This window comes from Carettochelys insculpta, chromosome 2, assembly GCF_033958435.1.
Source record: "Carettochelys insculpta isolate YL-2023 chromosome 2, ASM3395843v1, whole genome shotgun sequence".
In the NCBI taxonomy this organism is placed as follows: Eukaryota; Metazoa; Chordata; order Testudines; family Carettochelyidae; genus Carettochelys; species Carettochelys insculpta.
The window spans coordinates 193,157,767-193,185,523 of NC_134138.1; the positions used below are offsets into that span (position 1 = coordinate 193,157,767).

The 27,757-nt window shown below is 65.5% G+C and overlaps 11 non-coding genes across 11 annotated transcripts; all 11 read left to right on the forward strand.

Annotated features, from left to right (window-relative positions):
• The first annotated feature begins 14,107 nt into the window (after positions 1-14,107).
• On the forward strand, positions 14,108-14,226 carry LOC142009785 (5S ribosomal RNA). Its single transcript, XR_012644563.1, has one exon. It is a non-coding gene; the product is annotated as a 5S ribosomal RNA (ribosomal RNA).
• A 1,153-nt stretch (positions 14,227-15,379) lies between these two features.
• Positions 15,380-15,498, forward strand: LOC142009933 (5S ribosomal RNA). The gene has a single exon (XR_012644690.1). It is a non-coding gene; the product is annotated as a 5S ribosomal RNA (ribosomal RNA).
• Positions 15,499-16,651: 1,153 nt separating this feature from the next.
• On the forward strand, positions 16,652-16,770 carry LOC142009818 (5S ribosomal RNA). The gene has a single exon (XR_012644596.1). It is a non-coding gene; the product is annotated as a 5S ribosomal RNA (ribosomal RNA).
• Positions 16,771-17,923: 1,153 nt separating this feature from the next.
• On the forward strand, positions 17,924-18,042 carry LOC142009893 (5S ribosomal RNA). The gene has a single exon (XR_012644654.1). It is a non-coding gene; the product is annotated as a 5S ribosomal RNA (ribosomal RNA).
• Positions 18,043-19,195: 1,153 nt separating this feature from the next.
• On the forward strand, positions 19,196-19,314 carry LOC142009940 (5S ribosomal RNA). Its single transcript, XR_012644697.1, has one exon. It is a non-coding gene; the product is annotated as a 5S ribosomal RNA (ribosomal RNA).
• A 1,153-nt stretch (positions 19,315-20,467) lies between these two features.
• On the forward strand, positions 20,468-20,586 carry LOC142009919 (5S ribosomal RNA). The gene has a single exon (XR_012644676.1). It is a non-coding gene; the product is annotated as a 5S ribosomal RNA (ribosomal RNA).
• Positions 20,587-21,740: 1,154 nt separating this feature from the next.
• LOC142009938 (5S ribosomal RNA) lies at positions 21,741-21,859 on the forward strand. The gene has a single exon (XR_012644695.1). It is a non-coding gene; the product is annotated as a 5S ribosomal RNA (ribosomal RNA).
• A 1,153-nt stretch (positions 21,860-23,012) lies between these two features.
• Positions 23,013-23,131, forward strand: LOC142009930 (5S ribosomal RNA). Its single transcript, XR_012644687.1, has one exon. It is a non-coding gene; the product is annotated as a 5S ribosomal RNA (ribosomal RNA).
• Positions 23,132-24,285: 1,154 nt separating this feature from the next.
• On the forward strand, positions 24,286-24,404 carry LOC142009941 (5S ribosomal RNA). Its single transcript, XR_012644698.1, has one exon. It is a non-coding gene; the product is annotated as a 5S ribosomal RNA (ribosomal RNA).
• A 1,153-nt stretch (positions 24,405-25,557) lies between these two features.
• On the forward strand, positions 25,558-25,676 carry LOC142009791 (5S ribosomal RNA). Its single transcript, XR_012644569.1, has one exon. It is a non-coding gene; the product is annotated as a 5S ribosomal RNA (ribosomal RNA).
• Positions 25,677-26,829: 1,153 nt separating this feature from the next.
• LOC142009802 (5S ribosomal RNA) lies at positions 26,830-26,948 on the forward strand. Its single transcript, XR_012644580.1, has one exon. It is a non-coding gene; the product is annotated as a 5S ribosomal RNA (ribosomal RNA).
• Positions 26,949-27,757: the final 809 nt, after the last annotated feature.

Sequence of the window (27,757 nt, forward strand, 5' to 3'; positions counted from 1 at the left end):
GTTATGTATCATTAAGGACAAAACCAGACTCCATATTTTAACCAAGGATCCATTTTGATGCCATACTCCATTTTGTAAAGCTCTCTTGAAACCAAATCTACCTAAATTGTGTGATGTGGTAAACCCAGTGGTAGACCGTTACCTGGAAGCTTCCGGAGCCTTCTAGAAGGACAGTATACTGGGTCTATTTGGAGACCAGGGAGTGGGTGGGGACAGCCCGCCCACGACTAAAAGGCCCCTCTTAATAGAAGAGGGATCCCATTAAAAAAATACAAAAAAAAAAAACAACCATGGCCCCAACAGAGTGAGGGGGACAACTGAAGAAAAAACGGGGACGGGAGTGAAGGTCAAAGGTTTAAAATGAGGGAACCAGAAGGGGACACTAAGCAGAGAACCCTGGACTGCGCCCACTGCCCCTCAAAGGTGTCGAGAGCCAGTGGACGCCGCCCAAAGGAACTCTGCCCGGATTCATGAGCGGAAATAGGCCCCACAGTCGCAGGCTTCCCCCCCGCCAGCCTTCTCTCCCGAGTGTTATAAATGGCTACCTTGGCCATAGCCAGGAGGAGGCTGATGAGGAGGTCCCGTGACTTAGTGGGGCCATGGATGGGGTGTGCTAGAATGAGGAGGTGCGGGGAGAAGTGCAGCCAGAACCTCAGCAGGAGGTTCTGGAGGAGCCGGAAGAGGGGCTGCAACCTGACGCATTCGATGTAAATGTGTGCCAGGGTCTCCCTCGTGCCACAAAAGAAACAGGTATCTGGGAGGAGGGTGAACCGCGCCAGGTACACGCCCGTGCTCACCACCCCATGCAGGATTCTCCAGCTGATGTCCCTGGTGGGCCGCAGGACCAGGGAAGAATAAAGGCTGGCCCACCGGCGCTCCCCACCCTCCGAAGATGGTAGAAGGTCCCACCACTTGTGGTCTAGGTGGGACATGAGGGTGGGATAGTGGAGCGTGTGAAGCACGAGCATGTACAGATGATGTCTGGATGCGGTTTGAAAGGGGACCAGCTGCAAGGCATGCAGTCATCTGGGATGATGCAGGGGAGGGGGGTGGGAAGGCTCACAGAGCCAGGGACCCACAGAGAGATCCGGAGAGCCAGGAGTGAGAGGGGGGCGGGGTGCACCCTCTCGCCAGACCCGGCACAGGTAGACGTGAGCGGCGGGTGGCAAGGCGGCCTTCACCTCCTTGAGTACGCGCCGGGGAGAATGTAGGGTGGAGAGCCCCATGTGCTGGGCAAGCATCGGGGCCTCCATCCAGTCTCCCTGGCCGTAGTCCAGGACGTCTCCGACCCTGGTGATTCCACCGAGGACCAGCCTCTGGCACACCGTGGGGGACTCCGCCGCCTGCACACGGAGGTACGGGTTGTGTAGCAGGGGCTCCGCGAGGAGGTCTTCCCCTGCGGCGGCCCCAAAAGACCTGGAGACTGAGAGCAGCCACCAGGTGCGGAGGAGGTCCTGGTGGAAGGCCGGCAGCTCCGAGAGGTCTCGCGGATGGCCTCTCAAAGGCAAATAAAGGAGCTGCCGGTTGTATCGGAGCCCTTGGAAGCAACGGAGGAAAGCATGCGCCAGCGTGCTCCACGCCGGACTATCTGCACTATTGCTGTTAAGGAGTCCCTGCAGGGCCCGGAGGTAGAAGACATGGACCTGAGTGCGTAGGCAGGTCAGGCCCTGCCCTCCCTCCTCCAGGGGGAGATGAAGAACCCCTACAGGGACCCACTGCAGTCCTGGCCAAAAGAACTTCAGAACTACCTTCTGGAGGGCGGCCAGGACAACCGGGGGTGGGACAAGGGTGTTGAGATGGTGCCAGAGCATGGACAGGACTAGTTGGTTAAGCACCAGTGCCCTCCCCCGTAGGCAGAGGCACTGGAGCAGCCCTGCCCAACTCCGCAACCGCTCAGCCACCCTGCCCTCTAAACCCTGCCAGTTTTCCAGTGGAGAGGGATGTGTGGCAGATAGAAAGACGCCTAGATAGGATAGCAGACCCGCGCTCCACCGAATGGCCTGAAGCGCGGGTGGGAGGTGGCCTGCCTGCCACCCAGTCCCAACCACCAAGCCAGAGCTCTTGACCCAGTTGACCCGGGCAGAGGAGGCTGCAGAGTAAATGGCTTGGCAGGCCTCCAACCACACCAGGTCTCCCGGGTCCTGGGCCACGAGGAGTACGTCATCGGCGTACGCTGACAGAACCAGCCGCTCACGGAGCACCAACCCCGTCAACCTTCGTCGAAGGAGACAGAGGAAGGGCTCGATGGCCAGAGCATAGAGCTGGCCTGACAGCGGGCAGCCTTGACGCACCCCTCACCTGAAGCTGACCGGAGCGGTCAGGATCCAGTTGAGCTTGACCAAACACTCTGAGGCAGTGTACAGCACCCGGAGAAACCCGATGAAACGGGGTCCGAAGCCGAATTCCTGCAGAGTGCCCAGGAGATACCCGTGGTCCACCCTGTCGAATGCCTTCTTCTGATCCAGGGACAGGAGGGAGAACGACAGACCATCCCTACACCCGAGCTCCAAGACATCCCGGACCAGGTAGAGGTTGTCAAAGATGGTGCGGCCATGGACGGTGTAGGTCTGGTCGGGGTGGATCACATCCTGCCGCACGAACCCCAAGCGATGGGAGATGGCTTTAGTGATAATCTTGTAGTCTGTGCTGAGGAGCGAGATGGCACGCCAGTTCTGAAGGTAGCGGGGGTCCCCCTTTTTGGGCAGCAGGGTGACGATGGCCCACCTGCACGACAGGGGGAGGACCCCGCTTTGCAAGGACTCAGCCCAGACGCTGAGCAGGTCTGGACTGAGGACATCCCAAAACACGTGGTAGAACTCCACGGTCAGCCCGTCCATGCCCGGGGACTTGTTGGTGGGCATGAGACAGAGGGCTTCCAAGAGCTCAGCCAGAGTGAGAGAAAGCTCTAGCCGGTCCCAGTCGCCTGTGCTGACCGAAGGAAGTTGGTCCCAAAGCACTCTGCAGGCGTCGGCGTCGGTCGGATCCGGGGAGAAAAGGGTGGCGTAGAAGGCACGAGCCCTCTCACGCATCTCCGCCGGATCCGTAAGAGGGGTGCCATCCTCCGCAAGGAGGCAGAGGATATGTTTCTTGACACCCCTCTTTTTCTCCAGGGCATAGAAGAAGCGGGAGCCGCGGTCCATCTCCCGAAGGAGCTGGATCAGCGACCTCACAAAGGCCCCCTGTGCCCGAAGGGCGTCGAGGGCCCTGAGCTCATCCCGCTTCTCCCGGTGTGGGCCGCAGAGGGATGGATCTCCGGGGCTGGCGGCCAGGTGCCTCTCCAGCTCAAGAACCTCCCGCTCCAGCTGTCCTATCAACGCATCCCGCCGCCGGCTGGCCTCCCGGGTATAGTCACAGCAGAAGAGCCGCACATGCACCTTTCCCAGATCCCACCACCGCCACGCCGAGGGAAAGGCACATTGTTGCCCGCACCAGGCCAGCCAGAACTCTCGGAAGGACGCCACAAAGCCCACATCCTCCAGCAGCTTGTTATTAAAATGCCAGTAGGCTGACCCCCGCTTCCCCGGCGAGAGGGAAGCCTTCACGGCCATTAAGTGGTGGTCCGAGAAGGGGGCTGGCCACACGCTGGAGGAGTGGGCCCGCAAGAGATGGTGACGAGAGATGTAGATGCGGTCCAACCGGGAGTGCACGGATTTGTGGCCCACCACCCGGACGTAGGTAAAGACGGTGTCCTCATCTGGGTGGTGGCTGCGCCAGACGTCCACCAGGGAGCGATGATTGATAAGCTCCCTGCAGACATCCGCAGCAGCCGGGCACTGCTCTGTCCTCATGCGGTCCCACTCCTCGAGGGTGCAGTTGAAATCCCCACCGAGGACCAGGCACTCGTGAGGATCGATGGAGTCAAGGAAGGCCACCGCCTACCAGAAGAAGAATGTTCTCTCCGGGACGGATGTTGGGGCGTAGACGTTGACGAGGTGGAGGGGCAGCCCCTCCACCCGTACCCAGAGATACAGCAGGCGGCCTGGCATGACCTCGACACTCCTCAGCACCTCAGGCTGCAGGTCTGGGGAGAACAGGGTCGCCACCCCGGCCCGATGGGCCGAGAGGTGACTAAGGTGGACCCCGTCTCCCAACTCCAGCCGCCAGCTGGCTTCGGCAGCTGGAGTACTGTGGGTCTCCTGGAGGAAGGTGACCGAGTACCCCACCTCTCGGAGAAAGGAGAGCACCTGGCACCTGTGGAGACCCGACCTGCAGCCCCTGGTGCTCAAGGTGGCAAAGATGATCGGCAGCATTTAGAGGGCTGGGGAGGATCCTCACCGGAGGGAACGCCAGTGGTCCCCGTGGGGCTGCGCAGCAAATGGTGGCAGACACCATAGGTGATTAGGGCATCACGGAAGCCGCACGCCCATTGGTAGGCCGTGGCGTCCCTCCTCCTGGTCCCCTTGCGCTCCTTCAGAAGGACCCTCACGGACTCAAGGATGAGATGGAAGTCACCCCAGCGCTGCAGGGCGAGAGCTATGTTGTTCTTGGAGCCGCGAACATCCTCCAAGAACTCGCGCATCTCATCCGCTAGTGCCTGGGGTGCCGAGGCCTCGGGGTCCTGAGTGCCCCTTGGCCTCGGGGTCCTGAGTGCCCCTCGGCCTTGTATCCTTTTGGGCTCCGTGGCCGGCAGGGAAGGTCATGCAGTGGCTGGGGTTTGGTTTTGGGAGGACTAGGGGTGGCGGAGGGAGAGCAGCCCCAGAGGTGCTGGGAGAGGGCGAGACAAAGGGGGCCTCCTGAGGGATTGTGGCCTTGGGGGCAGTTATGAGCAGACGAGGTTCGAGGGGAGGTGCAGGAAGAATGGGGATGGGGACAAAGGTGATGAATGTATTGGGGGGAGGGGGAGTGTCATGGAGAGAAGGGGAGGGCGGAGGGAGAGGGGGTGGGGGAGAGGAGGAGGAGGAGGGTCTGGAGGGTGTTGGGACGCAGTTTCTGGGACAGGACTTTGACTGGAAGTGGGGGTATGAGTAAGAGGGGTGTGGGGAAGGGGAGCTTTTCCAGGTGGCAAGAGGCGGCGGGGTAAGGGCGAGGTGCCATTGCATCTAACAGCAGGCACCAGTGAGGTGGAGGGGTCGGCGTTGGGGTTTTCGATACCGGTGGGGCGGGGGCAGGGTACGAGGGGAACACAAATCCCTCCAGGATATCCGGGGGCAGGACAGCTACAGCCGGGAGGTGATCCTCAGCTGGGGTGGGGGGGGGGGGGGTCGCACCCTGTGACGTCCCAGAACAAGGGAGGATAATGGTTGGGGGATCGCTGGCAGGTGAGGGGGGCGGCTGGGTGTGGGTGGCTGGCCCACAGGCCTCTAGCAGCAGACCCTCTACGCCCAGAGCAGCCGGGGTAAGGTCTAGGGCCTCGACCTCCTGTGAGAGGAGGGCGAGGCCGAGGCTCATCTCCTCCAGGCACCCTGCGACAGTGGTCCGGGCAGCGGCCGGAGGGGTGTCAGAGGAGGGCATGGGCTCAGGACAAGCCCCCTCTGCCCCTTTGGGCTTGGGCTCCGGGACAGGAGGGGCGATATTCTCCATTGCCGCCGCGGCGGCCTCAGTCACCCCCGGCAGATGGTCAGTAGCCAGGGGTTCGGCAGATGGATCAGGGATGGCGGCTCTCTTTAATGCCTTGCATGGCACATCCACCCCGTCCTCCAACAGGGTGGAGTGCCAGGCGTGTGCGCTTCTTTTCTTGCGCTTCCCCCTTACCAATACCCAGTCCTCCAGAGAGGTGTGCTCAGTGGTGGAGGAGCAAGGACCAGGGGACAGAGGCAACGAGGAGGGAGGGAAGGAGAAGGAGGACGGGACAGCGAGGGAAAGGGACGGCCCGCCCTGGGGTGGGCTCTGTCCGGGTCCTGCCGCCGGCCCTGCCTCCCTCTCCTCCACAGACCTGGCTTGAATGCCTGCTCGGGCGCCAGCACCTGCTTCTTCTTGCCCCTCACCATGTGCCTGGGCCTCCTCCGACACCTGAGCGGCGATGGTTCCGTCCGGGGCGGGAAGAGGAGGGGTGGTCCCAGGGCCTGTCGCGGTTGGGGTGTCGCCGGTCGTGTGGCTGGCACCCCCGGGGTCAGAGGAGGTCCCGGGCTCTTCTCTTTCATGCCGGGCCAGGGGGCAATCCCTCGGACATGCCCTGCCGCCCGACACACGAAGCACCAGGCCTCCCCCAGGGCGTAAAAGACCCGGTACTGGGCCCCTTGATGAGGCACCAGTATAGTCCCCTCCTGGGCCACCCTGCCCTGTGCTGCCGCCAGCGGCAGTTGGATTCGCGCCTGCCAGCGGAAGGAGAGCACGTGCCGTAGTGCAGGGTCTTTGCAGCCAAGAGGGAGGGGACTCAGGACCGACAAGGGTCGGCCCAGGGAGGTGAGGAAAGGCAGAAGGGCGGAATTGGGAAGGAAGGGAGCTACAGAGGAGAAAACCACCCGCACGCCCAGGTCCTCAAGCGGCTCCAGGGGCACATAGATGCCCCCGACCTCCAAGCCCCTCTCCACCGCCTCCTGCGCGGTGGCCTCCGACGCCAGGAAGAAGACGATCTTCCCGAACATTCAAGAGGCCGCCACCATGGCTGCGGGCCCCACCACCCGCACCAAAGCCCGCACGTAGGTCTCCAACCTAGGTCACCCACGCCAACGCCCGCACGTAGGTCTCCAACCTAGGTCACCCGCGCCAACGCCCACATGTAGGTCTCCGTGCCTCCTGGTGAGGGCGGGGGAGGGGCCGCGACCGTCGGGGATGGTATTCCGAGCGGAGGCGGAAGGAGCAGGGTGCAAGGCGGCTGCCACCACCTGGGCATATGACCTAGGGGCCGGGGGATCCAAGCCCTCAGGATCAGTGGTGGGAGCAGGGGGGAGGGAAAGAGGGGCTGCAGCAGGTGCATCGGCAGCTGGGGTGGAGTGTCCAGCTACAGGAAGTTTGGCCTTCCGGGCAGGGCTCTTGCCCTTTTTGGTCCCGTGGCCATTCCTGCCCTTTTGGGGGGGTGGATTAGGGGTGGGGTCACCGGAGGAGGATGCCGCGGCGGGGGCACCAGGAGCCCCGGAGCCCACACCCGCGCCCTCAACCGTCACAGAGTTCCCAGCAGCCCTGGACGAGTCGGCTGCTGCTCCAGAGGTGGAAGGAGTGACAGTGGAGGGGGGCATCTATGGACAACCCCCCAGTGGGTGGGGAGGCCATTTTATAAGGTGTGAGTATTCGTGAAAAAATGGGAGTGGGGCCTTTAACTAGCGGGGGAGGGGAGAGGGGAAAAGAAAGAGAAATGAAAGTGGAAATGGCTGCCCCTCCCCCACCAGCCAGGCTGAGGACCTGGACAGGCAGGGGTGGGGCAGGAGGGTAAAAAAAACAAAAAACAAAGGAAAGGGAACACAAAAAGGCCACAACTCCCCACACAAGATGATAAGATGGTTCCTGCTTCTGCACTGGGATGTGGGGGGAATTCAAGGTGTGTGTGTGGGGAGGGGAGTGCAAGGAAGGGGAAGGGGCTCAGGCACCTAACGAAGGAAGGAGGGGGGGATTTGCGGGCACAAAGGGGAGGGGGAAGAAAGGGGGTGGCAGAGCCAACCAGAAAGGGGGGAGGGCAGGGGTATAAAGGGAGGGATGTGCCCACGGGTGCCTGAGGGGTGGGCCCACAGCAGCTGCTGCAGAGCCTCACAGAAACAAAGGAAGGAGGAAGGGGCAGATGGTTAGGGTGGGGCCCAGATGAGAGGGCCCCAGTGGCAGCTGGGTGTGGGGGGGCGGCAAAGGAGGCAGTGGCTGCAGGGGTGGGGCAGGGACCGCACCCTAACACCCCACCCCCAACTACGCAGCCACCCCCCCATGGAGCCCTGGTGGAGAGGGACCCCACCTAAACTCACCCCCCCCAGCCACTCCACGGCAAGCTGTGGAGGGAAATCCGGGCCACCGCCCAAGAAAGCCCCTTCCCCCCTCCGAAGCAGCGAGGATGCAGCAGCCAGCAGATGGAAAGAGTGGGCCCAAATGGAGGCCCAGAAAATTCCCCCCCAGAAGATGGTAAAAGGGGGGGGAAGGGTACCCCCTTCCCTGCCAAGAGGCAGGGCAGCAAGAGTCCCCCCCCACACCACCCACCCAGCAGCTCCAGAGAGAAACTAGCCAGGAAGGGTGGAGTAGGGGGGGGAAAGGAGCAACCTGCCCAAGCAGGGAAAGGGAAGCTGGCCCAAGAAAGGGGCCAAAAGACAATCCCAGAGGGGGCTGAAGCAGCCAAAGGCTGCCTGTCCCCCAGTACTCACCTCCCAACTGCAGGGCTCCCCAGGTGGGATCCCCACAGCCTGGAGGACAGAGCGTTTCTGTTCCCTGTCTAGGCCCAGACCTTCATTGGTCAGATAGGCCCTGTGCTCCCTATAAAAGGCTCCCCATCTGGTAGCAGCGGGAAAGGTTTTGGGAGGTGCACCAGAGGAGCAGGAGCAGGAGCAGGAGCAGGAGCAGGAGCAGGAGCAGGAGCAGGAGCAGGAGCAGGAGCAGGAGCAGGAGCAGGAGCAGGAGCAGGAGCAGGAGCAGGAGCAGGAAGGTACCATAGGGAAGTGGTGGGTGAAGTGGCCCAGGGTGAGGCTACTACTTTGGGGCAGGGGTAAAGGTCCTGCTAGTTGCCTCTTGTTCTCATAGGGACCCTGAGCCGGAGTCCAGGGTAGAGGGTGGGTCTGGACTCCCCCGCCCCTTCCCCTGAGGGATCACTTTACTGGAGCAGGCGTGGGCCTGCAAGGGGACTGGTATTATTCTCCCTGGACTGGTCCTGCCTATGATGAGGATGGCTCGCTAAGCGGAGATCCCTGAGTTTGGAAGGGCCTGGGCAAAAGGGGGGCCTTTGTGAGTCTCTGAGGCAGCACAGATCCACCAGGAGGCGCAGGGACCCACAGAGGCTGACAAGGGACTTTGTCACAGTGAATAGGCGTGAATTGCATTAGAGGTGTGAATGGGGAATGTGTGATTGTGAATGATTGATCCTCAACACCACCAGCCTGTCCTGATGATCAAACACCAGTGGCTGAAGAGTGCAGACAACTCCAGGAAGGTGAGAAAAAGATCCGCCCCAAAGACAAAAGAACAAAGTCCCATTAAGGACAAGATGAAAGTTATGTCTGAACACTGAGGCAGCATGACACCACAGGACCCCTAGGCTTACATCTGACTTAAAGCCTATAAAAGAAGGGCTGAGAAGGGACGACCTCTGGGTAACGCTCTGCTTGTAACATAGAAGAGCATTGGTGCGTGCCTGACAGACCCATCCGCTCTTCGTGCCCGGCTTTCCTGGCCAGTTAGCCGTCATGAACTGCAAACTCAGGCTATGAACTCAAGCTACAGACTCCAGCTACAATCAGGACTGGTAATGAAATAGCAGCTACAGAACATTTGGGAGTGTGTGTGTGTGTGTGTAGGTATTAGGCATTAGATATTGGTTGTAGTAGTAGTACCACTACTATAACCAATATCTAATGCCTAATACCTACACACACACACACACACACACACACACACACACACACACACACACACACACACACACACACACACACTCCCAAATGTTCTGTAGCTGCTATTTATATTCTTATAATTAACGTGGTGTACTGCCTTCTCCCCTGAACAGATCCTGTGTATTTTATCTGTATAACATTTTTGGGGGACAATGCATTAGTGGGACAGAGTACCCACAATTAGAGTATCCATGATTATAATAGAAACTGGTGTGCACACTGCCAGCTTTAGTAAGCCTGACATTGTAGGATAAAGATTGGAAACGTCCAACTAATTAATCAAACAAACTCTGGAGTACATTGGAGTTGACTTGCGTATTAATACTGTTGTGAGTTGTTCTTTCAGTTGTGAGTTGCTCTTTCAGGAGTTGTACACTGAAATTGCTCTTTCAGGGGTTGTGGGTTGCTCTTTTGGGAGTTGTATAGTGAAATTGCTGTTGAAGGAGATATATACTGGTTTTGTGCAGTGGTTGGTTTTTGCTCACAGTGGTTGGGGAAAAATGTTTAGGAAAACACAGTCTAAAGAGATCTGTAGAGGAAAGCAGGAAACACTACCTTTTCTACAAGATCCCACACCCTTTAAACAAGTTTTACAAAGATTCAGGCACAGCCCCTGGGCTGAAGGGATCTGGCAGATGTATGCACCATCCCAGATTTGGAGGATAAAACCACACTGCAGTACAGGATCAATCAAGCCATTGAACATATGAATGAAAAAAATGCAAAAACAAAGAGCTGATGAGCCTGCTTTATGGGAAGCTGGAGACTGAGTAATGTACTTAAAGCTAGAAAAGAAGGACCATACCCAAGATCCAAATGGGTAGATCCGTATTCCATAGTTGACTGCCTCAACCCCTTGGCATATGGAATGGCAAAAGATTTCAAACCCAAATGGGTACACGTATCCCAAATAAAACTGTTTTAATAATATTTCATCCCCTTTAGGTAACACCACCACCTGGAATCCTGCTGGCAGCTGATCACCTCCCGTTCAATTGTTACTATCATAAAACAATTAACAGTTTTATTTCTTTATTTTTTTCCTGATTGCACAAGCCTTACAGGGAGAAAGAATCCCAGAACCAGAGCTTGAAAGTGCTGAAATTCTGATTCACAAAAGTCCATCCTGGGAAAAGATGAGACCACAGGATGAGGAATGGCTTTATCTGCTTCTGGGGATTCTTATTAAATCCATTACTGGTAGAAATGAAAATCGGCATGGACTGGACTCAATTAAATGTGTCTAGAATGGTATCTAAATGTTTACCTTACTCCCTCCCTATGCTGATGGCTTGTGTAAAGACATATCAACCCTCCAATGTTTGAGCAAACTGAAATGTGGCAGATACTATACTGGGGGGAATTGGTTTTGAAACAGGGATTATGAATACTGTAGATCTAAGGTGATCAAAAACAACTTAAGCACTTTGTCACAGCTGCAAGATAATCATATTCAAAAGTAGGTGAATGCCAATAGGGATCTGTTTCAAATGGGTTCAGGAAACTTGAAAGCTAAATGGAACATGTGGCAGTGGCTGAACACTCCCACCTGGTTGCTATATAAGAAAGAGATGGAATTAGGAAATAAAACTGCAATGGATTGGGTGTACTGAAATGCACATTCTCAGGTTGGCAATGCTTGAACATGAAATGTATTGGATGTTATCTGGGAATATTAAGGTTTTAGTGCATCTCTTGAGACGACTGAAAAGGTCATTGTTTAATACCTATAAATATGAATGGCTACAATATGTCTCTTGTATGGTTAAACCTGATTTACTGTTTGGTGAAATTGTTGTTAAAATAGCTTTCAAGTTTGTCTGCGGAGACTGAGCTATGGAGGGTAACCCCACTCCCAATATTGACCATGCGATCCTTCTGGCTTCCCCAGGTTGTGAGCCAGTGGGCTGGGAGAGAGGACGAACTACTGGGCACTCGAGGGTGTACTGAGTGGAGCCCTCAGAAGGGGGTATGCTTGTCACTGCCTGTCACCGCAGAACCGAGCAGTACAGATACTTCCTTGGGAACATGCCTATGGGATGAACTAGAAAATATAACACCGGTATTGTTTAATGGTGGTGGTGGGGTGTGTGTGTGTGTGTGTGTGTGTGTGTGTGTGTGTGTGTTACCTCTGGGGAGAATGTAGTTTAGGAAGATGGGAGCGCTAGCCAGCTGCCAGTGGATGAATGTAGATGCAATGCTGGTGTGCTGTATGGCAGCAACCACACTTACTGTCTACCAGAGGACAGCACAGACAACTATAACCACCAATGCAGTTAACTTTTCTCTAAACCTGTGGTTGGACTGGCATGATTCAACCCATCACTTACTCAAAGCAACAGAGGTGACTCAGTTTTTACAACAGACACAGAAGGAGATCAGGAAATGTGTCATTCAGATACTGCATGCAAATGGAGACATGTTAAGAATCGCTAAATCTGAAAAGGAAATCACTTCAATCATTGGTATGATCTTTTCCCAGGCTGGTCTCCCACACCAAGGGCGTGCTATCACTCATATTCCATCCCTTGCTAATTGAACTAGAATTATGCTGTATTTGCTTGTTGGGTATGTGTGTTATGTGCTGTTGGGTAAAAAGAGTGTATTCCAAATTAAAACCACAGGCTCACATAATGTCCCAATATATAACCTTCAAACAAGTACATAAAGGGTGCGTCTACAGTAGCCGGCTACTTTGAAGTAGCTGGCACAACGTTGAAATAGCACGCGTTGTATTTACAGGCACCATGCGCTATTTTGACGTTGAAATCAATGAGACGGCGAGACGTTGAAATCACTGTTTGTATCCAAAGATGAGAATAGCTCCCTACGTTGATGTAGACTGTGTGCACATGATCCGCGTCCCGCTACTTTGAAAAAGTGGGGTCCTCCATGGCAACAATCAGCAGATGCTCTGCCCAGCCACTGTGGGGCTCTAGAGCCATGTCTACACATGCACGCCGCTTCGAAGTAGCAGCACTAACTTCAAAATAGCACCTGTCATGGCTACACGTGTTGGGTGCTATTTCGATGTTAACATCGACGTGAGGTGGCGAGACGTCGAAGCTGCTAACCCCATGAGGGGTTGGGAATAGCGCCCTACTTCGAAGTTGAGCGTCGAAGTAGGGCACGGGTAGATGATCCGTGTCCCACAACATTGAAATAGCGGGGTCTGCCATGGTGGCCATCAGCTGAGGGGTTGAGAGACGCTCTCTCCAGCCCCTGCAGGGCTCTATGGTGACCGTGTGCAGCAGCCCTTAGCCCAGGGCTTCTGGCTGCTGCTGCTGCAGTTGAGGATCCATGCTGCATGCACAGGGTCTGCAACCAGTTGTCGGCTCTGTGGATCTTGTGGTGTTTAGTGCAACTGTGTCTGGGAGGGGCCCTTTAAGGGAGCGGCTTGCTGTTGAGTCCGCCCTGTGACCCTGTCTACACCTGTGCCTGGCACCCTTATTTCGAAGTGTGCTACTTTGGCGTGTAGACGTTCCCTCACAGCGCCTATTTCGATGTGGTGCTGCGCAACGTCGATGTTGAACGTCGACGTTGCCAGCCCTGGAGGACGTGTAGATGTTATTCATCAAAATAGCCTATTTCAATGTCACTACATGGAAATAAGCTACGTCGATGTAGGCTTCATGTGTAGACGTAGCTGAGGGTTGCCACTTGTAGCAGCCCTTAAAGCACCATGGACCTAGATTTCCTGTGGGAGGAAGCTGAGAGTTTGCAGGCAGCAGCACACACACGTGCTAGCCCTACACGCCCTCCAGAGACCCCAAACATCCCAACCAGTGCCATGGCATCCACCCAGCCCCCAGCGTGCCCCCAGCACTCCCCCTCTGAGGGGACCCAGGCACCCTTGGCAGCCAAACGGGGGGTCCTAAAAGAGGCGGGGCCCCTGCTGGTTGGAGGCCGAGCTCTGAGACCTGCTGGGGCTCTGGAGTAGAGAGGAGGTGCTCCACGTGATGGAGAACAAGCAGTGGAATGTGGAAGCATTCATCTGACTGGAGCAAGGTGAAGGAGTTTGGGCCTCGGCCCCGGACGGGGCCGGCACACCTGGGGCTGCCCTCGCTGCTTGGCCAGATTACAAGGAGCTCAGGGCCATCCTGGGCACCTGGGACACCTCCTCCCCCACGACCACCCCTGACACCGTGTCTGAGACCCAGCAGGCCTCAAAGGTGGAGTCTGGCCCGAAGGCCAGCCCTACACCCTGGGACCAGCCCAAGAACCCCCACTTGGGATGGTGGGAAGGAGTCCAGCAGCGACTGGGGGGTCCTCGCAGACCACCTGTCGGAGCACCAGGGGGGCGTCCACCTACTGGGTTCCCCCGACCACGACAATGGATGATCACATGGTATGTGACATGTGACATGGTTTGCGGGCGGGCGCGAGGGTTAGGGCGCTGTTGTCGGGCGCGGGGGAAGGCGAGAGCGGGAGGCTGTGTGGGGGTGAGCGGGCGTGGGAGGCCTTGGGGAGGGAGGGAGGCGTGGTAGGATGGGAGGTGTGAGGTAGCGTTGGGGGCCGGTGTGGGGAGGCGTTGTGCGGGGCCGGACGGTGGGGAGAGGCGTTGGCAGCAGGAGGTGGGGCGTGCGGGGCTGGTGTGCAGCAGGCCGAGGCTGCGGGCTGCCTTAAAGGCAGGCAAAGGGAACAGTTGCAGCGTCTACGGCCATACCACCCTGAACACGCCCGATCTCGTCTGATCTCGGAAGCTAAGCAGGGTCGGGCCTGGTTAGTACTTGGATGGGAGACCTCCTGGGAATACTGGGTGCTGTAGGCTTTTTGCCGCTGGCTCGCTTTTGCCGCCTGGTCCTCGCTTGCCCGGACGAAGGTGTCCCCGGCCGTGGCCCAGGGGAAGCGGGAGGGCGAGGGCGAGGGCTTGCGGGCTCCAGGACTGCCGCTTTTCTTTCGCCAGCGCCTGGTGTGGCCCGCGGGTAGCGGGCGTGGCAGTCCAGCGGTCCCGTCGGCCCCTCCCTGCGCAGCGCGTTGCGCGGCTGGGGGCCGGGCGGGGGGCTGGTAAGCGGGAGGGCTGTGGGGCCCGGCCCGGCCCTGCGTCCCGTTGCAGGCCTTCGGGTTAGCGTGAGCAGGGCAGCCCTTTCCCAGCATGCCTGCTGGCCCTGTAAAACGTGGTGGGAGGGCGGGCGCAGGTGCCTGAAGGCGTCCGTTTCGGGGCAGCCCTCGCCCCCGGGGAAGGCGGCAGGCCTGGAAGCGTCCCTGGCTGGGGGCCCGCGAGGGGGAGGTGTGGGGCTGGGGGCCTCGGGGGTGGAGGGGGCGTCCCGGCCCGCCTGCCCCCGGGGAGGGGCTCGGTGAAGGGGAGGGGGGCCCGTGGTGGGCGAGGCCGCGGGGGCCGGCGCCCCCGTTTTGCGGGAGAGAGGAAACGGCCGTCGGAGCGTGGGCGTGAGGCGCCGTAGGGGGCGCGGGAGCGGGCGTGGGCGTTGGGAGGCAGCCCCGCGGCGGGCGTGGGGTGTGGTCGTGGGCAGGGTTCCCCGTAAGCTGAGCGCGCGGTGGGCGGCCCGGGAGGGCGTGGTGTGCCGTCCACGTGCGGGAGGGGGGAGGCGCCCCCGGGCGCTGGCAGCGGGCAGCATGTGTCGGTGCGGGTGGGTGTCAGGTGCCCCCGCCCCCCTGGTGGTGGTGCAGATAAGGACATGGTTTGCGGGCGGGCGCGTGGGTTGGGGCGCTGTTGTCGGGCGCGGGGGAAGGCGAGAGCGGGAGGCTGTGTGGGGGTGAGCGGGCGTGGGAGGCCTTGGGGAGGGAGGGAGGCGTGGTAGGATGGGAGGTGTGAGGTAGCGTTGGGGGCCGGTGTGGGGAGGCGTTGTGCGGGACCAGGCGGTGGGGAGAGGCGTCGGCAGCAGGAGGTGGGGCGTGCGGGGCTGGTGTGCAGCAGGCCGAGGCTGCGGGCTGCCTTAAAGGCAGGCAAAGGGAGCAGTTGCAGCGTTTACGGCCATACCACCCTGAACACGCCCGATCTCGTCTGATCTCGGAAGCTAAGCAGGGTCGGGCCTGGTTAGTACTTGGATGGGAGACCTCCTGGGAATACTGGGTGCTGTAGGCTTTTTGCCGCTGGCTCGCTTTTGCCGCCTGGTCCTCGCTTGCCCGGACGAAGGTGTCCCCGGCCGTGGCCCAGGGGAAGCGGGAGGCCGAGGGCGAGGGCTTGCGGGCTCCAGGCCTGCCGCTTTTCTTTCGCCAGCGGCTGGTGTGGCCCGCGGGCAGCGGGCGTGGCAGTCCAGCGGTCCCGTCGGCCCCTCCCTGCGCAGCCCGTTGCGCGGCTGGGGGCCGGGTGGGGGGCTGGTAAGCGGGAGGGCTGTGGGGCCCGGCCCGGCCCTGCGTCCCTTTGCAGGCCTTCGGGTTAGCGTGAGCAGGGCAGCCCTTTCCCAGCATGCCTGCTGGCCCTGTAAAACGTGGTGGGAGGGCGGGCGCAGGTGCCTGAAGGCGTCCGTTTCGGGGCAGCCCTCGCCCCCGGGGAAGGCGGCAGGCCTGGAAGCGTCCCTGGCTGGGGGCCCGCGAGGGGGAGGTGTGGGGCTGGGGGCCTCGGGGGTGGAGGGGGCGTCCCGGCCCGCCTGCCCCCGGGGAGGGGCTCGGTGAAGGGGAGGGGGGCCCGTGGCGGGCGAGGCCGCGGGGGCCGGCGCCCCCGTTTTGCGGGAGAGAGGAAACGGCCGTCGGAGCGTGGGCGTGAGGCGCCGTAGGGGGCGCGGGAGCGGGCGTGGGCGTTGGGAGGCAGCCCCGCGGCGGGCGTGGGGTGTGGTCGTGGGCAGGGTTCCCCGTAAGCTGAGCGCGCGGTGGGCGGCCCGGGAGGGCGTGGTGTGCCGTCCACGTGCGGGAGGGGGGAGGCGCCCCCGGGCGCTGGCAGCGGGCAGCATGTGTCGGTGCGGGTGGGTGTCAGGTGCCCCCGCCCCCCTGGTGGTGGTGCAGATAAGGACATGGTTTGCGGGCGGGCGCGTGGGTTGGGGCGCTGTTGTCGGGCGCGGGGGAAGGCGAGAGCGGGAGGCTGTGTGGGGGTGAGCGGGCGTGGGAGGCCTTGGGGAGGGAGGGAGGCGTGGTAGGATGGGAGGTGTGAGGTAGCGTTGGGGGCCGGTGCGGGGAGGCGTTGTGCGGGACCGGGCGGTGGGGAGAGGCGTCGGCAGCAGGAGGTGGGGCGTGCGGGGCTGGTGTGCAGCAGGCCGAGGCTGCGGGCTGCCTTAAAGGCAGGCAAAGGGAGCAGTCGCAGCGTCTACGGCCATACCACCCTGAACACGCCCGATCTCGTCTGATGTCGGAAGCTAAGCAGGGTCGGGCCTGGTTAGTACTTGGATGAGAGACCTCCTGGGAATACTGGGTGCTGTAGGCTTTTTGCTGCTGGCTCGCTTTTGCCGCCTGGTCCTCGCTTGCCCGGACGAAGGTGTCCCCGGCCGTGGCCCAGGGGAAGCGGGAGGGCGAGGGCGAGGGCTTGCGGGCTCCAGGCCTGCCGCTTTTCTTTCGCCAGCGCCTGGTGTGGCCCGCGGGCAGCGGGCGTGGCAGTCCAGCGGTCCCGTCGGCCCCTCCCTGCGCAGCGCGTTGCGCGGCTGGGGGCCGGGCGGGGGGCTGGTAAGCGGGAGGGCTGTGGGGCCCGGCCCGGCCCTGCGTCCCTTTGCAGGCCTTCGGGTTAGCGTGAGCAGGGCAGCCCTTTCCCAGCATGCCTGCTGGCCCTGTAAAACGTGGTGGGAGGGCGGGCGCAGGTGCCTGAAGGCGTCCGTTTCGGGGCAGCCCTCGCCCCCGGGGAAGGCGGCAGGCCTGGAAGCGTCCCTGGCTGGGGGCCCGCGAGGGGGAGGTGTGGGGCTGGGGGCCTCGGGGGTGGAGGGGGCGTCCCGGCCCGCCTGCCCCCGGGGAGGGGCTCGGTGAAGGGGAGGGGGGCCCGTGGCGGGCGAGGCCGCGGGGGCCGGCGCCCCCGTTTTGCGGGAGAGAGGAAACGGCCGTCGCAGCGTGGGCGTGAGGCGCCGTAGGGGGCGCGGGAGCGGGCGTGGGCGTTGGGAGGCAGCCCCGCGGCGGGCGTGGGGTGTGGTCGTGGGCAGGGTTCCCCGTAAGCTGAGCGCGCGGTGGGCGGCCCGGGAGGGCGTGGTGTGCCGTCCACGTGCGGGAGGGGGGAGGCGCCCCCGGGCGCTGGCAGCGGGCAGCATGTGTCGGTGCGGGTGGGTGTCAGGTGCCCCCGCCCCCCTGGTGGTGGTGCAGATAAGGACATGGTTTGCGGGCGGGCGCGTGGGTTGGGGCGCTGTTGTCGGGCGCGGGGGAAGGCGAGAGCGGGAGGCTGTGTGGGGGTGAGCGGGCGTGGGAGGCCTTGGGGAGGGAGGGAGGCGTGGTAGGATGGGAGGTGTGAGGTAGCGTTGGGGGCCGGTGTGGGGAGGCGTTGTGCGGGGCCGGGCGGTGGGGAGAGGCGTCGGCAGCAGGAGGTGGGGCGTGCGGGGCTGGTGTGCAGCAGGCCGAGGCTGCGGGCTGCCTTAAAGGCAGGCAAAGGGAGCAGTTGCAGCGTCTACGGCCATACCACCCTGAACACGCCCGATCTCGTCTGATCTCGGAAGCTAAGCAGGGTCGGGCCTGGTTAGTACTTGGATGGGAGACCTCCTGGGAATACTGGGTGCTGTAGGCTTTTTGCCGCTGGCTCGCTTTTGCCGCCTGGTCCTCGCTTGCCCGGACGAAGGTGTCCCCGGCCGTGGCCCAGGGGAAGCGGGAGGGCGAGGGCGAGGGCTTGCGGGCTCCAGGCCTGCCGCTTTTCTTTCGCCAGCGCCTGGTGTGGCCCGCGGGCAGCGGGCGTGGCAGTCCAGCGGTCCCGTCGGCCCCTCCCTGCGCAGCCCGTTGCGCGGCTGGGGGCCGGGCGGGGGGCTGGTAAGCGGGAGGGCTGTGGGGCCCGGCCCGGCCCTGCGTCCCGTTGCAGGCCTTCGGGTTAGCGTGAGCAGGGCAGCCCTTTCCCAGCATGCCTGCTGGCCCTGTAAAACGTGGTGGGAGGGCGGGCGCAGGTGCCTGAAGGCGTCCGTTTCGGGGCAGCCCTCGCCCCCGGGGAAGGCGGCAGGCCTGGAAGCGTCCCTGGCTGGGGGCCCGCGAGGGGGAGGTGTGGGGCTGGGGGCCTCGGGGGTGGAGGGGGCGTCCCGGCCCGCCTGCCCCCGGGGAGGGGCTCGGTGAAGGGGAGGGGGGCCCGTGGCGGGCGAGGCCGCGGGGGCCGGCGCCCCCGTTTTGCGGGAGAGAGGAAACGGCCGTCGCAGCGTGGGCGTGAGGCGCCGTAGGGGGCGCGGGAGCGGGCGTGGGCGTTGGGAGGCAGCCCCGCGGCGGGCGTGGGGTGTGGTCGTGGGCAGGGTTCCCCGTAAGCTGAGCGCGCGGTGGGCGGCCCGGGAGGGCGTGGTGTGCCGTCCACGTGCGGGAGCGGGGAGGCGCCCCCGGGCGCTGGCAGCGGGCAGCATGTGTCGGTGCGGGTGGGTGTCAGGTGCCCCCGCCCCCCTGGTGGTGGTGCAGATAAGGACATGGTTTGCGGGCGGGCGCGTGGGTTGGGGCGCTGTTGTCGGGCGCGGGGGAAGGCGAGAGCGGGAGGCTGTGTGGGGGTGAGCGGGCGTGGGAGGCCTTGGGGAGGGAGGGAGGCGTGGTAGGATGGGAGGTGTGAGGTAGCGTTGGGGGCCGGTGTGGGGAGGCGTTGTGCGGGGCCGGGCAGTGGGGAGAGGCGTCGGCAGCAGGAGGTGGGGCGTGCGGGGCTGGTGTGCAGCAGGCCGAGGCTGCGGGCTGCCTTAAAGGCAGGCAAAGGGAGCAGTTGCAGCGTCTACGGCCATACCACCCTGAACACGCCCGATCTCGTCTGATCTTGGAAGCTAAGCAGGGTCGGGCCTGGTTAGTACTTGGATGGGAGACCTCCTGGGAATACTGGGTGCTGTAGGCTTTTTGCCGCTGGCTCGCTTTTGCCGCCTGGTCCTCGCTTGCCCGGACGAAGGTGTCCCCGGCCGTGGCCCAGGGGAAGCGGGAGGGCGAGGGCGAGGGCTTGCGGGCTCCAGGCCTGCCGCTTTTCTTTCGCCAGCGCCTGGTGTGGCCCGCGGGCAGCGGGCGTGGCAGTCCAGCGGTCCCGTCGGCCCCTCCCTGCGCAGCCCGTTGCGCGGCTGGGGGCCGGGCGGGGGGCTGGTAAGCGGGAGGGCTGTGGGGCCCGGCCCGGCCCTGCGTCCCGTTGCAGGCCTTCGGGTTAGCGTGAGCAGGGCAGCCCTTTCCCAGCATGCCTGCTGGCCCTGTAAAACGTGGTGGGAGGGCGGGCGCAGGTGCCTGAAGGCGTCCGTTTCGCGGCAGCCCTCGCCCCCGGGGAAGGCGGCAGGCCTGGAAGCGTCCCTGGCTGGGGGCCCGCGAGGGGGAGGTGTGGGGCTGGGGGCCTCGGGGGTGGAGGGGGCGTCCCGGCCCGCCTGCCCCCGGGGAGGGGCTCGGTGAAGGGGAGGGGGGCTCGTGGCGGGCGAGGCCGCGGGGGCCGGCGCCCCCGTTTTGCGGGAGAGAGGAAACGGCCGTCGGAGCGTGGGCGTGAGGCGCCGTAGGGGGCGCGGGAGCGGGCGTGGGCGTTGGGAGGCAGCCCCGCGGCGGGCGTGGGGTGTGGTCGTGGGCAGGGTTCCCCGTAAGCTGAGCGCGCGGTGGGCGGCCCGGGAGGGCGTGGTGTGCCGTCCACGTGCGGGAGGGGGGAGGCGCCCCCGGGCGCTGGCAGCGGGCAGCATGTGTCGGTGCGGGTGGGTGTCAGGTGCCCCCGCCCCCCTGGTGGTGGTGCAGATAAGGACATGGTTTGCGGGCGGGCGCGTGGGTTGGGGCGCTGTTGTCGGGCGCGGGGGAAGGCGAGAGCGGGAGGCTGTGTGGGGGTGAGCGGGCGTGGGAGGCCTTGGGGAGGGAGGGAGGCGTGGTAGGATGGGAGGTGTGAGGTAGCGTTGGGGGCCGGTGTGGGGAGGCGTTGTGCGGGGCCGGGCGGTGGGGAGAGGCGTCGGCAGCAGGAGGTGGGGCGTGCGGGGCTGGTGTGCAGCAGGCCGAGGCTGCGGGCTGCCTTAAAGGCAGGCAAGGGGAGCAGTTGCAGCGTCTACGGCCATACCACCCTGAACACGCCCGATCTCGTCTGATCTCGGAAGCTAAGCAGGGTCGGGCCTGGTTAGTACTTGGATGGGAGACCTCCTGGGAATACTGGGTGCTGTAGGCTTTTTGCCGCTGGCTCGCTTTTGCCGCCTGGTCCTCGCTTGCCCGGACGAAGGTGTCCCCGGCCGTGGCCCAGGGGAAGCGGGGAGGGCGAGGGCGAGGGCTTGCGGGCTCCAGGCCTGCCGCTTTTCTTTCGCCAGCGCCTGGTGTGGCCCGCGGGCAGCGGGCGTGGCAGTCCAGCGGTCCCGTCGGCCCCTCCCTGCGCAGCCCGTTGCGCGGCTGGGGGCCGGGCGGGGGGCTGGTAAGCGGGAGGGCTGTGGGGCCCGGCCCGGCCCTGCGTCCCGTTGCAGGCCTTCGGGTTAGCGTGAGCAGGGCAGCCCTTTCCCAGCATGCCTGCTGGCCCTGTAAAACGTGGTGGGAGGGCGGGCGCAGGTGCCTGAAGGCGTCCGTTTCGGGGCAGCCCTCGCCCCCGGGGAAGGCGGCAGGCCTGGAAGCGTCCCTGGCTGGGGGCCCGCGAGGGGGAGGTGTGGGGCTGGGGGCCTCGGGGGTGGAGGGGGCGTCCCGGCCCGCCTGCCCCCGGGGAGGGGCTCGGTGAAGGGGAGGGGGGCCCGTGGCGGGCGAGGCCGCGGGGGCCGGCGCCCCCGTTTTGCGGGAGAGAGGAAACGGCCGTCGGAGCGTGGGCGTGAGGCGCCGTAGGGGGCGCGGGAGCGGGCGTGGGCGTTGGGAGGCAGCCCCGCGGCGGGCGTGGGGTGTGGTCGTGGGCAGGGTTCCCCGTAAGCTGAGCGCGCGGTGGGCGGCCCGGGAGGGCGTGGTGTGCCGTCCACGTGCGGGAGGGGGGAGGCGCCCCCGGGCGCTGGCAGCGGGCAGCATGTGTCGGTGCGGGTGGGTGTCAGGTGCCCCCGCCCCCCTGGTGGTGGTGCAGATAAGGACATGGTTTGCGGGCGGGCGCGTGGGTTGGGGCGCTGTTGTCGGGCGCGGGGGAAGGCGAGAGCGGGAGGCTGTGTGGGGGTGAGCGGGCGTGGGAGGCCTTGGGGAGGGAGGGAGGCGTGGTAGGATGGGAGGTGTGAGGTAGCGTTGGGGGCCGGTGTGGGGAGGCGTTGTGCGGGGCCGGGCGGTGGGGAGAGGCGTCGGCAGCAGGAGGTGGGGCGTGCGGGGCTGGTGTGCAGCAGGCCGAGGCTGCGGGCTGCCTTAAAGGCAGGCAAGGGGAGCAGTTGCAGCGTCTACGGCCATACCACCCTGAACACGCCCGATCTCGTCTGATCTCGGAAGCTAAGCAGGGTCGGCCCTGGTTAGTACTTGGATGGGAGACCTCCTGGGAATACTGGGTGCTGTAGGCTTTTTGCCGCTGGCTCGCTTTTGCCGCCTGGTCCTCGCTTGCCCGGACGAAGGTGTCCCCGGCCGTGGCCCAGGGGAAGCGGGAGGGCGAGGGCGAGGGCTTGCGGGCTCCAGGCCTGCCGCTTTTCTTTCGCCAGCGCCTGGTGTGGCCCGCGGGCAGCGGGCGTGGCAGTCCAGCGGTCCCGTCGGCCCCTCCCTGCGCAGCCCGTTGCGCGGCTGGGGGCCGGGCGGGGGGCTGGTAAGCGGGAGGGCTGTGGGGCCCGGCCCGGCCCTGCGTCCCGTTGCAGGCCTTCGGGTTAGCGTGAGCAGGGCAGCCCTTTCCCAGCATGCCTGCTGGCCCTGTAAAACGTGGTGGGAGGGCGGGCGCAGGTGCCTGAAGGCGTCCGTTTCGGGGCAGCCCTCGCCCCCGGGGAAGGCGGCAGGCCTGGAAGCGTCCCTGGCTGGGGGCCCGCGAGGGGGAGGTGTGGGGCTGGGGGCCTCGGGGGTGGAGGGGGCGTCCCGGCCCGCCTGCCCCCGGGGAGGGGCTCGGTGAAGGGGAGGGGGGCCCGTGGCGGGCGAGGCCGCGGGGGCCGGCGCCCCCGTTTTGCGGGAGAGAGGAAACGGCCGTCGGAGCGTGGGCGTGAGGCGCCGTAGGGGGCGCGGGAGCGGGCGTGGGCGTTGGGAGGCAGCCCCGCGGCGGGCGTGGGGTGTGGTCGTGGGCAGGGTTCCCCGTAAGCTGAGCGCGCGGTGGGCGGCCCGGGAGGGCGTGGTGTGCCGTCCACGTGCGGGAGGGGGGAGGCGCCCCCGGGCGCTGGCAGCGGGCAGCATGTGTCGGTGCGGGTGGGTGTCAGGTGCCCCCGCCCCCCTGGTGGTGGTGCAGATAAGGACATGGTTTGCGGGCGGGCGCGTGGGTTGGGGCGCTGTTGTCGGGCGCGGGGGAAGGCGAGAGCGGGAGGCTGTGTGGGGGTGAGCGGGCGTGGGAGGCCTTGGGGAGGGAGGGAGGCGTGGTAGGATGGGAGGTGTGAGGTAGCGTTGGGGGCCGGTGTGGGGAGGCGTTGTGCGGGGCCGGGCGGTGGGGAGAGGCGTCGGCAGCAGGAGGTGGGGCGTGCGGGGCTGGTGTGCAGCAGGCCGAGGCTGCGGGCTGCCTTAAAGGCAGGCAAGGGGAGCAGTTGCAGCGTCTACGGCCATACCACCCTGAACACGCCCGATCTCGTCTGATCTCGGAAGCTAAGCAGGGTCGGGCCTGGTTAGTACTTGGATGGGAGACCTCCTGGGAATACTGGGTGCTGTAGGCTTTTTGCCGCTGGCTCGCTTTTGCCGCCTGGTCCTCGCTTGCCCGGACGAAGGTGTCCCCGGCCGTGGCCCAGGGGAAGCGGGAGGGCGAGGGCGAGGGCTTGCGGGCTCCAGGCCTGCCGCTTTTCTTTCGCCAGCGCCTGGTGTGGCCCGCGGGCAGCGGGCGTGGCAGTCCAGCGGTCCCGTCGGCCCCTCCCTGCGCAGCCCGTTGCGCGGCTGGGGGCCGGGCGGGGGGGCTGGTAAGCGGGAGGGCTGTGGGGCCCGGCCCGGCCCTGCGTCCCGTTGCAGGCCTTCGGGTTAGCGTGAGCAGGGCAGCCCTTTCCCAGCATGCCTGCTGGCCCTGTAAAACGTGGTGGGAGGGCGGGCGCAGGTGCCTGAAGGCGTCCGTTTCGGGGCAGCCCTCGCCCCCGGGGAAGGCGGCAGGCCTGGAAGCGTCCCTGGCTGGGGGCCCGCGAGGGGGAGGTGTGGGGCTGGGGGCCTCGGGGGTGGAGGGGGCGTCCCGGCCCGCCTGCCCCCGGGGAGGGGCTCGGTGAAGGGGAGGGGGGCCCGTGGCGGGCGAGGCCGCGGGGGCCGGCGCCCCCGTTTTGCGGGAGAGAGGAAACGGCCGTCGGAGCGTGGGCGTGAGGCGCCGTAGGGGGCGCGGGAGCGGGCGTGGGCGTTGGGAGGCAGCCCCGCGGCGGGCGTGGGGTGTGGTCGTGGGCAGGGTTCCCCGTAAGCTGAGCGCGCGGTGGGCGGCCCGGGAGGGCGTGGTGTGCCGTCCACGTGCGGGAGGGGGGAGGCGCCCCCGGGCGCTGGCAGCGGGCAGCATGTGTCGGTGCGGGTGGGTGTCAGGTGCCCCCGCCCCCCTGGTGGTGGTGCAGATAAGGACATGGTTTGCGGGCGGGCGCGTGGGTTGGGGCGCTGTTGTCGGGCGCGGGGGAAGGCGAGAGCGGGAGGCTGTGTGGGGGTGAGCGGGCGTGGGAGGCCTTGGGGAGGGAGGGAGGCGTGGTAGGATGGGAGGTGTGAGGTAGCGTTGGGGGCCGGTGTGGGGAGGCGTTGTGCGGGGCCGGGCGGTGGGGAGAGGCGTCGGCAGCAGGAGGTGGGGCGTGCGGGGCTGGTGTGCAGCAGGCCGAGGCTGCGGGCTGCCTTAAAGGCAGGCAAGGGGAGCAGTTGCAGCGTCTACGGCCATACCACCCTGAACACGCCCGATCTCGTCTGATCTCGGAAGCTAAGCAGGGTCGGGCCTGGTTAGTACTTGGATGGGAGACCTCCTGGGAATACTGGGTGCTGTAGGCTTTTTGCCGCTGGCTCGCTTTTGCCGCCTGGTCCTCGCTTGCCCGGACGAAGGTGTCCCCGGCCGTGGCCCAGGGGAAGCGGGAGGGCGAGGGCGAGGGCTTGCGGGCTCCAGGCCTGCCGCTTTTCTTTCGCCAGCGCCTGGTGTGGCCCGCGGGCAGCGGGCGTGGCAGTCCAGCGGTCCCGTCGGCCCCTCCCTGCGCAGCCCGTTGCGCGGCTGGGGGCCGGGCGGGGGGCTGGTAAGCGGGAGGGCTGTGGGGCCCGGCCCGGCCCTGCGTCCCGTTGCAGGCCTTCGGGTTAGCGTGAGCAGGGCAGCCCTTTCCCAGCATGCCTGCTGGCCCTGTAAAACGTGGTGGGAGGGCGGGCGCAGGTGCCTGAAGGCGTCCGTTTCGGGGCAGCCCTCGCCCCCGGGGAAGGCGGCAGGCCTGGAAGCGTCCCTGGCTGGGGGCCCGCGAGGGGGAGGTGTGGGGCTGGGGGCCTCGGGGGTGGAGGGGGCGTCCCGGCCCGCCTGCCCCCGGGGAGGGGCTCGGTGAAGGGGAGGGGGGCCCGTGGCGGGCGAGGCCGCGGGGGCCGGCGCCCCCGTTTTGCGGGAGAGAGGAAACGGCCGTCGGAGCGTGGGCGTGAGGCGCCGTAGGGGGCGCGGGAGCGGGCGTGGGCGTTGGGAGGCAGCCCCGCGGCGGGCGTGGGGTGTGGTCGTGGGCAGGGTTCCCCGTAAGCTGAGCGCGCGGTGGGCGGCCCGGGAGGGCGTGGTGTGCCGTCCACGTGCGGGAGCGGGGAGGCGCCCCCGGGCGCTGGCAGCGGGCAGCATGTGTCGGTGCGGGTGGGTGTCAGGTGCCCCCGCCCCCCTGGTGGTGGTGCAGATAAGGACATGGTTTGCGGGCGGGCGCGTGGGTTGGGGCGCTGTTGTCGGGCGCGGGGGAAGGCGAGAGCGGGAGGCTGTGTGGGGGTGAGCGGGCGTGGGAGGCCTTGGGGAGGGAGGGAGGCGTGGTAGGATGGGAGGTGTGAGGTAGCGTTGGGGGCCGGTGTGGGGAGGCGTTGTGCGGGGCCGGGCGGTGGGGAGAGGCGTCGGCAGCAGGAGGTGGGGCGTGCGGGGCTGGTGTGCAGCAGGCCGAGGCTGCGGGCTGCCTTAAAGGCAGGCAAAGGGAGCAGTTGCAGCGTCTACGGCCATACCACCCTGAACACGCCCGATCTCGTCTGATCTCGGAAGCTAAGCAGGGTCGGGCCTGGTTAGTACTTGGATGGGAGACCTCCTGGGAATACTGGGTGCTGTAGGCTTTTTGCCGCTGGCTCGCTTTTGCCGCCTGGTCCTCGCTTGCCCGGACGAAGGTGTCCCCGGCCGTGGCCCAGGGGAAGCGCGAGGGCGAGGGCGAGGGCTTGCGGGCTCCAGGCCTGCCGCTTTTCTTTCGCCAGCGCCTGGTGTGGCCCGCGGGCAGCGGGCGTGGCAGTCCAGCGGTCCCGTCGGCCCCTCCCTGCGCAGCCCGTTGCGCGGCTGGGGGCCGGGCGGGGGGCTGGTAAGCGGGAGGGCTGTGGGGCCCGGCCCGGCCCTGCGTCCCGTTGCAGGCCTTCGGGTTAGCGTGAGCAGGGCAGCCCTTTCCCAGCATGCCTGCTGGCCCTGTAAAACGTGGTGGGAGGGCGGGCGCAGGTGCCTGAAGGCGTCCGTTTCGGGGCAGCCCTCGCCCCCGGGGAAGGCGGCAGGCCTGGAAGCGTCCCTGGCTGGGGGCCCGCGAGGGGGAGGTGTGGGGCTGGGGGCCTCGGGGGTGGAGGGGGCGTCCCGGCCCGCCTGCCCCCGGGGAGGGGCTCGGTGAAGGGGAGGGGGGCCCGTGGCGGGCGAGGCCGCGGGGGCCGGCGCCCCCGTTTTGCGGGAGAGAGGAAACGGCCGTCGGAGCGTGGGCGTGAGGCGCCGTAGGGGGCGCGGGAGCGGGCGTGGGCGTTGGGAGGCAGCCCCGCGGCGGGCGTGGGGTGTGGTCGTGGGCAGGGTTCCCCGTAAGCTGAGCGCGCGGTGGGCGGCCCGGGAGGGCGTGGTGTGCCGTCCACGTGCGGGAGGGGGGAGGCGCCCCCGGGCGCTGGCAGCGGGCAGCATGTGTCGGTGCGGGTGGGTGTCAGGTGCCCCTGCCCCCCTGGTGGTGGTGCAGATAAGGACATGGTTTGCGGGCGGGCGCGTGGGTTGGGGCGCTGTTGTCGGGCGCGGGGGAAGGCGAGAGCGGGAGGCTGTGTGGGGGTGAGCGGGCGTGGGAGGCCTTGGGGAGGGAGGGAGGCGTGGTAGGATGGGAGGTGTGAGGTAGCGTTGGGGGCCGGTGTGGGGAGGCGTTGTGCGGGGCCGGGCGGTGGGGAGAGGCGTCGGCAGCAGGAGGTGGGGCGTGCGGGGCTGGTGTGCAGCAGGCCGAGGCTGCGGGCTGCCTTAAAGGCAGGCAAAGGGAGCAGTTGCAGCGTCTACGGCCATACCACCCTGAACACGCCCGATCTCGTCTGATCTCGGAAGCTAAGCAGGGTCGGGCCTGGTTAGTACTTGGATGGGAGACCTCCTGGGAATACTGGGTGCTGTAGGCTTTTTGCCGCTGGCTCGCTTTTGCCGCCTGGTCCTCGCTTGCCCGGACGAAGGTGTCCCCGGCCGTGGCCCAGGGGAAGCGGGAGGGCGAGGGCGAGGGCTTGCGGGCTCCAGGCCTGCCGCTTTTCTTTCGCCAGCGCCTGGTGTGGCCCGCGGGCAGCGGGCGTGGCAGTCCAGCGGTCCCGTCGGCCCCTCCCTGCGCAGCCCGTTGCGCGGCTGGGGGCCGGGCGGGGGGCTGGTAAGCGGGAGGGCTGTGGGGCCCGGCCCGGCCCTGCGTCCCGTTGCAGGCCTTCGGGTTAGCGTGAGCAGGGCAGCCCTTTCCCAGCATGCCTGCTGGCCCTGTAAAACGTGGTGGGAGGGCGGGCGCAGGTGCCTGAAGGCGTCCGTTTCGGGGCAGCCCTCGCCCCCGGGGAAGGCGGCAGGCCTGGAAGCGTCCCTGGCTGGGGGCCCGCGAGGGGGAGGTGTGGGGCTGGGGGCCTCGGGGGTGGAGGGGGCGTCCCGGCCCGCCTGCCCCCGGGGAGGGGCTCGGTGAAGGGGAGGGGGGCCCGTGGCGGGCGAGGCCGCGGGGGCCGGCGCCCCCGTTTTGCGGGAGAGAGGAAACGGCCGTCGGAGCGTGGGCGTGAGGCGCCGTAGGGGGCGCGGGAGCGGGCGTGGGCGTTGGGAGGCAGCCCCGCGGCGGGCGTGGGGTGTGGTCGTGGGCAGGGTTCCCCGTAAGCTGAGCGCGCGGTGGGCGGCCCGGGAGGGCGTGGTGTGCCGTCCACGTGCGGGAGGGGGGAGGCGCCCCCGGGCGCTGGCAGCGGGCAGCATGTGT